Here is a 12,987-nt window from a genome sequence, read left to right as displayed (position 1 = left end):
AGCTCCACTTGTTAAAAAAGGAATGAGAGAAAAGGAGAAAACAGCAACAGCCCTCTCTAGAAAAGCACCTATGTATGCCAAATAAATCACTCAGGCAGGTCCCCACTATAAATCTGATCGACCACTTCTGCATTCCTGTGAGCCCCGGAGCCAGGCAGCTCGGTGGCACAGAGATTGCATTTAGTGGCACCTGTATGCTGTAAATTACACATATCCAGGAACCAGCCTACTCCTTTTCATACATTTGGGAAAACACACTCATGGACAGGTTTTGAGACAGTGAACTGATAAAGGCAGCAGCAAATGAACACAGTTTTGTTAATGAACACTGCTTTTTTAAAGATGAATTTTGCTTAGATCAGATATATTCAGGGACATTGAATGAGAGCCATAGATTATACAAGATCTGGGGTCTGAAACATTTCCCTACATTGATTAATCATACAGCTATTGTACCTTTTGAAAACCTGATGAACATACACACAGTGGCAGAAAATCCATGATAGACAAACAAATAATCATCTTCACACTGGATTTGTTTAGAACATTAAGATTACAAACAAAAAGTTTCAACCTCCACATTAAGGATCGTATTATTTATATTAAGGATCACGATAGCCTTCTACTCTGCATACTTTGCTTCACTATTAATTTTATAATATGTCAATGATCACAGGATCAACAAGGCTTTGGTACTAGAACCTGGGACAGCCAAAAAGTAATACACTTTTGTTAGCATTAACCCAGTCTGGTGTTTTATAGATTTATAGGCAAAGGAATACAGAAGGAAACATGTAGAAATAAAGTCTCTAAAGACGTAACATTCGTTTAGGTCTGTGGGTGGTATTCTTGCAAACCACAAAGCATAAATACCCTGTCCAGGAAAATTGATCATTATGGAATGCATTGTGTGCCTGAGTAAAAAGCTGTTTGCAGCCATTTCATACTTCTGCCACAAAAATAAGGCAAATAAGAAACACGACTGCTAAATAAGTCCCATTCTTTTCCCCCAGTCCTTCCCCCCATTTTTAACCCAAATCTATTTAGGCCTGTAAATATATAGATATATATAGATAGATATGTATGTAACACACACATGCTCTCTCTTAAGTTTAAAGACCCGCATCAATAGATTTCTGTACTTCAAACAATTTTAAGGAATTATAAGGCAAAGGAAGATAGTGACTGGAGAAGGCACAAGAAACCAAATTACCTCAGGAGCAGCATTTTACAAGATTTCTTATCGAATGTGCGCTGCCATATTGCTAGGCCCAACTCTTCAAGGAACGTATTCTGGAAGACAAAATATTCAGGGACATTTTCATGGCATATTTTCAAGCAGTGGATTCTACCTTTAATATACCCAGAGGCTTCAGCTTTAGAAGCAAAAGGAGCAGGCAAGGTCCTAAGAGAGACATTACTCCCCTCTCCTGATATCCCAATTCAAGTCTTTTTTAAGGTTATTTTCTGTGTTACACCTTGGAACTACCCACTCCCTCCCCCACACAGTGAGTTAAATCTGTGGAAATAAAGCATTTTTTGTAACACAAGCATTAAAGAAGTTTGCCAATACTATTACCACCAAAGCGATAAAGCAAAAGAAAGCAACGTGGAGGTTGCAACAGCAAATGCATTCCCTGCTAGTTAGTAACACGCATCAACTTCTTAAACTGATTAGTTATCATAGATAGATCCCTATCCAATTAAAGTTTGATAAAACAGAATCAAATAGGAGGATCGTTACCTGCTTTTGAGAAGGTTCACCAAGCAAGCATTTTAAGCTTTTTGACTCTTTTAACACTGATACAAGGAATAATTATTTCTCTCTGCCGATGCGATTGTTAAAAGAAGAGAAACCCCGGATTGTGGTGGCTTCGTGGATGCTATTCTTTTTGCACCACAGCAGGATTCTTGGCTGCCAGTCCAAGCTGCTTTCACTTGCCAAGTTTTAAGATGCCGGTTTTGCCTTTCATTTTATTGTTCCTTTCGCAACGTTAAAGACCGACTTAAAAAACCATGCACAGCTGCTATCGGGGAGGGGGGGGAACTATTTGAATTTAGCACAAGAATGGAGATGAGGAAGGAGCGCGCTGTGATGTAACCACAACGACACCCACAGAAATATTTCCAGTATTGGGGGGGACGGACTCACGCTCGGAATCCTGGCATTTGCCTACAACACAGTTGGGATCTTAGTGTAAGAGAAGGGAATAATAAAACCAGCCAGACCTACGAGAAACCGTAGTCACGTTAGAGGTGGAGGTTGATACCTCTGCCCCCCACCACCTATTTTCTAAATCCACTTTCTGCGGCTTAAGACTATTCTTGCTCATTGAGGATTTCTTCCAGGGGGTGCAGGGAAGCAGAGGTTGGGGAGCAGCCTAACAAAAGGATTCCCCCCCCCCGCACATGGACTCCTACCCCACCCTTTCGCTGCTTCCCTCTGATAGGAGTTCACCCATGCCCAAATATCCCGGCCTTTCTTTTGACGCAATGCCACCGTGAAGAGACTCGGCATCACGGCGCAAAAGCTTCTATCAAAATTCAGTCCCCGGCTGCGAATCCTTTCATCAAACACGTTCATTTATCGTAAGCGACTCATTTTCATTTTTGCTTTGAAATTGTGTAAAAGGAAAAGGTGGGAGTAGATTAATTTTTTCCAAAAAAAAAAACAAAACCACCAACTTCTCTATATATGAGTTGATTTATTTTGTTTTACTTGATGTAGCAACAAAACTATTGGGACGGGTACCAAGGCTCAACTGCATTTAAATGAACGAACGGCAACAGAAAGTTGTTTGTGATCCTTCTCAGACTTTAGCTATTCAAAGCGTTATGGTGGCTTACGCTCAGTATACATCTATAGAATGATATAACTCCTCCATTGAAACACACACAGAGTCAGTCTGAACGACTATGTCTTGATACAGATGTTGGAGGGACATGTACTTCCTATTTGTGTAAAGAAAATTCCCACTCGGGCATGGCTCCTTGAGCTCCCTGTGCAGACAGACCTACGTGCATCTGTAATGCACCCAGGGTAGTCAGAATGGCTGGGGACGACTAGTTTTCACAGTACATAGGTGACTGTTTATACAGCCTGCAAGCCAGAAAATGGAAGCTGTTTCAAACATACAATAATCGAGGGTGAAAACAGCCCTGACACCAGCTGTTACATGTGCAGAGGTTTACGGCTGACTTTACAGCAGAGCTAACTTTAACTAACAGAAGATGAATGCACACCCCCCATTTCATATTTTAGGAGAAAAAGAGAGACTTATAGTTTCTATGAACACCAACGGTCTTAAACAAAAGCAGCGTGAATTAATAAAGGGGAAGGAAAAACAGAAGCTTTGTTCTAAAGTGGAAGCATAAGATGTGAAATTTCAAAATCAGATGGCTTGGTCTGTGATTTCTTTCATTTAAATGAATTGATCTGTTGCTAAACTGCGGCTCTTGTGCCAAGAAACTTTTAACTCTTTCGGCTCAAAGCTCCCCGTGTTTTGCTCTTTTCTCCCTCTTCCCAATCACTGCAACTAAACCAGAAAGCAGAAATTAAAAATAAAGGGGGGAATAAGAACCCAGAGCATAAAGAGAACAGGGAATTAAACCCACAAGCACATGCAGAACACAAAAGAGCCACAATATGGAGCGTATCGGGGCTTCGTTAGAACTTCTACTGTATAAACAACGTGATTCTTGTTCTTACAACATTGCTAAAACTTGGAAAGGCGACAGAAAGGCCTTCAACCGTCACAATTCCACGTACAGCGAGAAGTCCGGGCCAAACCCAACCGAAACAGGGCTAGCAGCAAGAAAAACAACAAAATCCCTGACCTGATTCATTGCAAAGATTCACTTACCGAGAATACCTTAAGCATTTCCAACAGAACCCCCTTTCCTACACATGCTCGCCTATGTGAAAAAGAACAAAAAAAAGCCAACTGAAAAGCTCACAAACCCAACCCAAAAGGTAGCTGCTTTGGTAAAATTTGGGTGAAAGTTCCTAGTGCTTTTCCAGTTTGGTTTGGATTTGGTTTGCCCACTTCAAAAAAAAAAAAAAAAAAAATTAAAAAACTGAATTAAAAATATTGAAAATAGCGGTGTTGTAATTAAATAATTCCAGGGAAAAATACTTGTGTGTAGAATAAAAAGAAATATATATATATATATGTACATCTTCCACTTTCCAGTTCTGCTGCAGTTTCCCCTAAACTGCTGCTGCTTGCTCCAATCTGCTGCCTGCTTAACAACGGAATGACAGGCAACATCTGTTTGTATAGCAGCCAAGATCAAGCCTTCAAAATTTTTTTGGCTCAGTTTCTTTTTTTTTCTACTTTTTTTTCTTTATTCTTTTTCTTTTTTTTTTTTTTCCCCCCTCCCCCCACAAAACTGTAAAAAAAAAAATAAAAAAATAAAAAATAGAAGTCAAAGAAAAAGTAAAAGCGCACAGCGAGATCCTGAAAGCGACTCAAGTGAGGCAGCAACTATTTCCCCTTGAGTTATTTCAAGGTACAGTACTTCGAGGAGAACTCTTTCCTCTCTCTCCACCCGCCGTCACCTCCTCCCCTGCTCTCCCCATCCTTCTCTCTTGCCCCACGCTATTAATAAAGTATCACATAAAGTGGGAAAAAGAAGTAATAATCCAACGTACCTTGATCACTAAAAGGCCACTCCCTCCTATGCGGAGGGAGGGGGGTTCTTCAGTAGGCAACTAAAAAGGAACTGTACGGGGAGGGGAATAACGGGACGGTTTCGGGGGACAGTGGTGCCACAATCCTCTCACCCTCTTTTTTCCCCTCTCTTTTCCTCCATTTTATAGACTATAAAATATACATCGTGCATATTTTCAAAATAAATTGTTTTAAAATAAATAAATTTGGGGGAGGGGATGGGGGGGGGGGGATAATAAAAAAAATGAGCCCAGAGCCAAATACAATTCAAATGACTAACAATGTCAGCCTGCTGCCAACTCTGTGGCAAATCGGGAGAAAGCACAATAATTCCACATGCTGAGATGGGAACAACTGGAAAGCAACCAACTCTCTAGAAGTCACAATGAAAACTAGTACGGTGCCCCCACCCCCAGCCCCCTCTGCCATCCCTTTTGGAGTCTCCCCCCTGTACCCTCCTCCTTCCAGGGATAAAAAAAAAAAAAGAGATGGAAAAATAAGCCACTAATGTAACAAAAGGAAAAGGAGAAGGAAAAACAACAACAAGAGCATCAATTGGAGCGATTTAAAAACTCAGGGAATGTTTTATTCACTGGTGATTTGGGACAACGCTCCCTGTGCACACACAGACACCCCCCCCCTCCTCCCTGACATGAAAAAAAAGACACCAAAAAATCAGACAAGTTGCTAAGGAGACTTGTGTAAACTCAGAATACAGGCACATTTCTGGCCTTTCCCCCTATATTCCATCTTGTATTCCGATCACGCACCACTGCGGCACGATTGCACCAATGCACTGCATTAATCTTGGCCTTAAACGGGCTGACTGGCAAAGCAAACTGTGTGTATATATCATCTTTCAAACTTAACAAGTTAAAGGGAGAGAGGGTGGTGGTGGGTGGGGAGGGCTGGAGGGGGGGCGGGAACCTTCGTGCTGAATATAAAATATAGGAGCCGAGCTTAGTAAGGGAATTTTAAAGAGGAAGTGTTATCCAGGCGTGTATATATAAAGCTGCAAGCCTCCCCGAGCTTCCTTGCGTCTCTCCCGCTCCTCTCTCTCCCACTTCTCCTAACAAAATCCCCCATCCCCTGGCAGATGTCTGAATCCCTGCCAGATCTAACAATGTCAGACCCACTCGCTGCCACCAGACACTGGGGCTGCAGACTACCTCATTCTCTCAGCACAGTGGGGTCGTATATACATATTAAACAACCCGCCCGATTTCTTTTTGCTTTCAGTTCCTGATGTGCATGTTCCTAAATCATACATTTAGGGATAATATTTTTGCCTTCTACTTTTGGGAGTAAATCAAAGCCTGGGCCACTCATGTCACTGCACAGCACAATCCATTCCACAATCCATTCCCTTTGGCTGGGACAAAATTCATTCAAGCACCTGCCTTCTGCTTGTTTTGTACACTGCATTTCACAAGACAAGGATTTCAATCCTCACATGAGGAATCCGGTAGTCTACAAATTCAACAGTGGCACATGCAGGAAAAGCCAATTTCATGGGCTGTGCCTTGGAGCTAGTCCTAGAGCACTAGTTGGCTTTCAGGTCTAACTGAGGGCTCATACTGAAGGCAGCATATTCTTGAAGTGGACCCCAAAATGCCATGATGAGCATCATCCTCACTTTATACCTGGGTCAGCAAAGGCACAGAGGTGAATACATTTGCTCAGCCTCAAGAGGGTTTCTATGCCAGAGCTGAGAGTGGTCCCTGCGTCACTTCAGCACAGTCAATGTCACATCGTGGTGCCTCCCATCCAGAAGCATCATCATGTGTTGGGCATACAGGGTGAGATGCTCATTCTCTGCCATGGTACTTGCTGTTCACGTGAGGGACTTGAACCCTGCACTATGGCAGGGGTGAGGGTGCTGAACAGCCACAAGTCCCATGGGCTTTGTCTCAGCTTCAGCATAAGATGCAAACAGATAACTGTGACTAATGCTCTTGACAAGGCATAAAGGAGGGACAATATGGAAATCTGAAAGAAAAAGTATAGCTGGACTCTGAGCATCATGTGGAGAAAGGAGAGGCTGGCCATCAAGAGCAGCTCTACTGGTATCTTCCACTTAATCTAATGACAGTCTCACTCTTTAGACTATTATCACAGCACCCAGTGGGGCCAATTCTGGCAGTGTGCTTTCCTTTCAGCTCCAAATGACAGTATGAGGGCATTACTAACAGAGGAGAAAATTAGAAAGTTTTAATCACTAAATCCGGGCTCCAAAGCAAGTGAATCTGTGGCACTGCACAGAAGTTAGAGAATGAAATATGCATCTTAAAGTGCCTCTCAGTGGGTTAATGCTCAGGTGGTTATAGAGCCCTGAGATTCAGAGGTGCCTAGCATTGCCTCCACTTGTCATTTCTCATTCCTCTTCCATAGACCTGCTGGAAAGTGAACATTTGACTCACCTGACTGCTTATCTTTGTTTGAGAAGAACCACCTGAAACAAAAATATCAAATGAACAAGTTAAAACTATTCATTTAAAAGAAAGGTTTGGCTTTTGCCCCAGCAGATAAGGAAAAAGTGGAAATCATCATAAAAAAAAATATTTCTCATATATTAGTGGTTTTCCAAGTTAAACGAAAGCAGAAGAGAGAAATATTTCCCTTTTCCTAGGTTTCTCAGTTCCTTTGTACAGTGAGATGCTCCAAGCCCAACAACGTGGAGCCAAAGCATCTGCCCTGCAGGACACCAAGAGCTCAGGCCCACACACTCTGGAATGGCTGACATGAGGTTTAAGATGATGTTGCACCTTTACTGCTTCTGAAGGAGGTTATCGCTTTGACAGCACAGCCAGGAGAAGGGATCATGCCACAGCTTCTCATAAGCGTCAATGAAAAAATGGGTGATTTTAACTTCAAACCAGCAAAGGAGATGGTACAGACCTAACCAGGCACTGCGCTGGGTTAGGAACTGCTCACACACTTCTTTCCCCGGGGTGAGCTGCAGCGGGGAGAGCTGCCTGCAGACATTCAGACCTTCAACCAGTCCAGTTGAGCTGGGAAGAGGATATTTGCCTTCGCCTGTAGCAAGCCATCTGTAGTTTGCCTTTGAAAGCCTCCTACTGCAGACACATCCAGCTCTGCTGAGGCTGATTTAGTCTTCCATCACCGAGGTAGACAACTGAGCCCCAAGCAGCCCTGCCTAAAGGAATACGCTCAATACTGGGTAAAGATCCGAGTGTACTGACTGTACCTGCACCACCGCTGTCAAAATCCATATGGGCTACAGAGCAAGCAGTCATGTGTGCTTAGCCTGGACACAACTTGAGCACATTTCCAAGGAAAAGAGAATCTGTAGGTCTCAGACCATTAGACAGATACTAAATACACCATCCGGCCCAGTAAGACAAGGTATTTGGAAAGCATCAGAATGGATAGAAAATTGGGAAGTAGTAAGCCAAGGTAGAAGAGGCAAAAATAGGCTAAGCCACTGCATGAGCAGTACCATGTTCTTTACATGCTTTTCCAGCTCTAGGCCCTAAGGTTTTCAGAGGAATTTCTAGTGTTGAGGTTGACTAAGTGGGGCTACATTTTTGTTTTGGTTGCAAATTTGAAGGTACTATTTTTATCCACAAGTCCCCCAAAGCATCTGTTTCTCTCTAGCTGTTTAAGACTTCCTTTATAAGACCTAGTTAGAGGTATATCATTATTTTTAAATGCTACTCTTTGCAGTCACACTTACATTTTATCATCATTACATGTGTCATTATCTGTGTATTTGAACTGTGTAATTTGAAGATGAGGAGATAAAATCCTTGCAGGGGGTCTGAGAGTTACTTCCCCTTGAGCAAATATTTTGGGATAATACCTCCCATTTGGTACAAGCTAGTGCATTCCCAGTGAAAGGAAAAGCAGTCATTTCACAGGTCATGCTTTAAAGGCACCTAGAGAAAGAAACGGTTCGGAAGCATCCACAGGGCAGGCTAAATCCCCCGCAGAGAAGAATACCCAACTCATTCCTAGGTTGTGGTCAACACACAGCCATCCAGAAAAATCTGTACAAATATTATCTACTTTCACTGGAAACACTGTATTCACAGCGAGATCCATTTCTCCCAAGGAGTAAGAGATGGGAATATATCCAACTGTTTCAGGGTTGGACTCTAGGACAGAAGACAGTATGTCTTTTTTAATGAGCTACATGGAGTCACAATTACAACAGACCTGTCAGAGTAGCAGTTTTGGGACGCTTAAGGGTTCGTATAATGTGATGTAAATGCAACTCAGGTCATTTAATTTAGGAGGCCACTTTTGTTTTGCTGTTTCTGTAACTGATCTGCCTTGCTGCTACTGATGGCTATGGGGATTTTTATTGCCTCATCACCACTGTCCCCAGGTGATGGGCAAGTAAATGAGGCCCACTCCAATCTTGTCTTATAGCAGACAAAAGATACACTCTTGTTACCTGACAGGCAAGGTACATAACCCGGGAGACTGTATGGCACCAACAATGGGATGCTGCCTCAACATGGGCAGAGCACCAGGAGACCTCTGGGTCTAATTGGAGACACAGACACTTTCAGGAGTGATGTCTAAAGCTGTATTTCAAAGGGAACGATCAGATGTGTCATGCAACCAGCAACAAGACATGTAGAATTCCAGTTCCTGACAAGCAATGGCTCCAGTGTGACCTAAGGCTGTGTTGGACTTGATACTGTACTAGGATCAAAAGCTGCTATGCTGTCCAAGAGCAGGTCAAGTGCACAAAGTGGTGAACAGAGTCACACATGTTATAAATGGTTTGGGTTACATTTTTCACACCTGTCAAGGTTTTCTAGTAAGAAATTTTGTCTTTACACACCCTACATATAGGTATAAATATATATAGATATATATTGCTAGGAATCCTAAGAAGAAAAAGCCTACCTTCTTCCACCCTGAAGTCAAAGCTGTAACGAAGAGACCAGCCAGGACAAGCAAAGGCAACTTTTAAACAGAGCAATAGTGGTTCACTGGGAGTGAGAACAGCTTTACACAGTTTGTAGGTGAGCAAAACACAACAGGGGATAAATTCTACTATCCAAACCCAATTCACAGCTGCTTAACCAAAAAGCAGCTGCCACATGAAAGCTCAATAAGGCAAAACCAACTCCAGGGTCCTAAGCTGAATAACTCACCCAAGGATCTGCAGGTTTGCATTATGGAAGCGCCACATCATGCCAAGGGACCACTTCAAAAAGTGGATGGAACGTATTCATCAGGCATCAGCACACCCTGGCTAACGCTGGGAGACTTGCAGGGCACTGAGACCACAGCGGGTGCACACGCAGCTCACCCAGGCTGCCCAGCCCTACCCAGAGCTGCCACTGCCTGCCGTGTGCCCCCCGGGAGAACGTGTGCACACACCTACACATTCCTTCTGCATTATTCCATGGAAGGCTCATTCCTTTGGCCACTGATTCACTGAACTCCGAGCAAAGCAGCCCTCTGAAAGCCGGTGCAAAGGCAAAAAGCTTGACTGGCATCTTATCCTATTCGAAAGTCAGGTATAAATCGTGCAAGAAGGACATTTTGTTGTATGTTGCTGTCATGTTTTGTATGACTCCAAAACTTCAAACAAGAAACACTAACCCCCAAAACAGGAAAACTGAGCCTGTGCGTTATTCTAGACACACAGACCTACAAGCAGGTACAAATAAATTTAGTATGAAATAGATGCTGACACAGCTAATGGAAGTCTCCAGTAACTGTCTTTCCTCCCTCCTAACATGAAGCTGACAAGTGTCCAAATCAGGTATCAGGGAGACAAACCTTCAACCCAGTCTTTTCCATCAGATTTTGACTGTCATTTGTGAAGCACTTCTGATTACTGGAATCCACTTATTTGGAGAAGTGCTGTGTTTGTAACTTACAAAAATGTGGCCATACAAAATCTATTCTTTTTCGTCAGCCTTTTAGTGCTGCTCATGGACATTCGTTCCTTGGGCATCTAACTGAACCCAGAGAAGAATGTACCCTAATTTCATTTCCCAGTGCTGCTCCTCCTCAACCACTCTGAACCAGGCTGTTTCTCACTGCCATCAGGCTGAGTAAATAGCATTAATCATTGTGCCCTTCAAACTTGGCTGAGCTTTTGTGCCCTTACGTCCAGATTCTAAAGAGCTCCCCACTTGTAGGCGCATGGGGCTAGAACACTACTTTAAAGTTAAGGCTTTCAGAAAATTACCTGTGTCATCAGTCAGGAGCTTTCAGTGTTGTAACTTCACTACTGCAATCGGGAGAGCAGAGCTTGACATTATACAGGCAGGGAATGGAAGCATGGAGGGAAGGAATGATTTTCAGAAGCCGACAGAGGAAGTGCACAACAGAGCCTGGAATTTATCTCACATCTCTTGGTTCCAGTCCAAATGCTTAAACCACAAGATCATCCTTCAGGCCTAGGACACCAACAGAATCTTTAACTCTCGCACTGGAAGATCCTGAAGCATTTTCAGTAGTTGTTTTGCAGCAGAGGTGGCCTCCAACCTTGGACAAGAACTGATCTGAGTGCCCAGGGCCCCAAGAGAGACAGAGTTTGGGACCTGTCTGTTGGATGAGAGCCTACACTTTATCTGATTTGGGCATTTCACACCCCCAACGTGACATAGCACTCCACATATTTCTGCCCCAGCTGTGCTATGACAGTTTGCTGGGATCCAAAAATGGAGATTTTTCCAGATACAGTAACTTACTGAGAGTGTCCCTTGCCACCCCTTCCCTGTACAACCTCAAACAGGGGGGGAATGAAACAACCAGAGCTTTGGGGATACCGTAAAGTAGTGAGTAAAATTGTAAAATCACTTGGAAAGAGAATATTTAAGCACAAAACAAGTTTTCTTGGAGAAGATTTGCAGGGAGGAAGAAGGGAGGTTTTCTACTGTGTAAAATATTGCTTTTCAGTATGAAAATACTGTAACCCCATTTCCCTTCAACACAGAACCAGCCAGAAAATAAAAGGAAACATGTTGATCATCATAGCAAGAGTGATGGCTAGGAGGGAAAGAAGGAGGGATGAGAAACATGTGTCTACATGCTCAGTACCAAAGCAAGGAGACTTGAAGCAAAGTAGATGTATATCTGAAAGGAGCCCGTCTTACTGGAAAGGGTGAACATGACCCTGATGGCCTCTTGTCCATCTCCTCTTTGGCCTGAGACTAGAAAAGGGACAAGTGGAACAAATGGGGTCACAGCTTAGCACTTATCATAGAGCCACCTAATAGGGAAAAAACCTGTCTCTTTCAGACTTAAATGACTTAAAGAGAAATCGTTCCACCACTTCAGCTTTTTTGGCTGCATGTCCCCTTAGAACAGAGTGCAGCGAGCATTTTATCTCATCTTCATTTTCTAAATCTAGGTCACCTCAATCCGTGGCTGTGCTGCTAGTGATATGTCTATGATTTGCCACAGCCCTGGCTCGAAGGAACTCATCAGCAACTTAGGAAATGCTAAATGGCAAGCAGCATCTAGCAAATGGAGGAGGACTGATTGTTATAACCCAGTTTCTGCACAGTTACTGAAGGAGATGGATCACCTACCTTTGTAGGCTCACTCAAGGAGGAAAGCCTCAGGGCCCACAACCAAAAGCCAACGTATCTTCAGCTGCTGGACACAGCAACAGGAAACTGCATCATTCGTGACCCCCATGCTATTCCAGTATGGCAACAAAGCATTTGCCTCCAGTAAGAGGAAACAGGGATGGAACAGACTGAGAAAGCTGTTCATGCACTGCTGTCTAGCTTTCTGGAGGTATCCTCATGTCTCTCTTTGAGATACTTGCAGACCTAAGACCAGCATAATTGAAGCCTCACAGGTCAAGAAACGGAGCCTTTTTCCTTTCCTCGCTCATGTGGGACTGCTCCATGAAAGGGCCTAATGGATGAACCTGTAGGAGATGGTCTCCTTTGTCACAGCAGTGTCTATTGCTGCAGACTGAAAGAGGGAGAAGTACTTTCAGACCTGCTTTAGATTAGGAAGAGACAGGAGAAATAAAAAGAGCATCTGACACCAAAATAAAACTATTTTGGTCACTGCCATCTCCCTTATTCTAAATGAAGCAATTGTGAGCTACGTTTGTTTTGCATTCATAATTAGCAGACAGAACAGATGGCAAAGGCGTCACTTAAAGCCACACGTCCGACAAAATAACCCAGGCTGCCAGTGCAATTTTTCACTAGGAACAAGGAATACTTTCCCCTCTTCTTCCCATTGAAACATATCCCAAAGAAATGAGGCCAGCAAATGTTTGCATCAAGTAGGGGATTCACCGCAAAAAGGAACCCATTGTGTTGTGGAGTGTGTTGATTACTGGCTGAGTGAGGAA

At 43.2% G+C, this 12,987-nt stretch overlaps 1 long non-coding RNA gene across 4 annotated transcripts in view; it reads right to left on the bottom strand.

Annotated features, from left to right (window-relative positions):
• Positions 1-12,987, bottom strand: part of LOC134158662 (uncharacterized) — a 76,031-nt gene that overhangs the window by 26,611 nt on the left and 36,433 nt on the right. For 2 of the 4 annotated variants that reach the window (XR_009962844.1, XR_009962845.1), the window contains one exon: positions 1,214-1,293. This is a non-coding gene — a long non-coding RNA (uncharacterized LOC134158662). Of the gene's footprint in view, positions 1-1,213; positions 1,294-1,744; positions 1,880-3,863; positions 4,368-12,987 lie in introns of those variants that run through there. The other 2 variants (XR_009962846.1, XR_009962843.1) reach the window with 2 other exon arrangements.

Source organism: Pezoporus occidentalis, unplaced genomic scaffold (assembly GCF_034315485.1).
Source record: "Pezoporus occidentalis ecotype Australia unplaced genomic scaffold, CSIRO_AGI_Poc_V1 ctg130, whole genome shotgun sequence".
Taxonomy (NCBI): Eukaryota; Metazoa; Chordata; class Aves; order Psittaciformes; family Psittacidae; genus Pezoporus; species Pezoporus occidentalis.
This window is presented reverse-complemented; position numbering and strand designations above follow the sequence as displayed.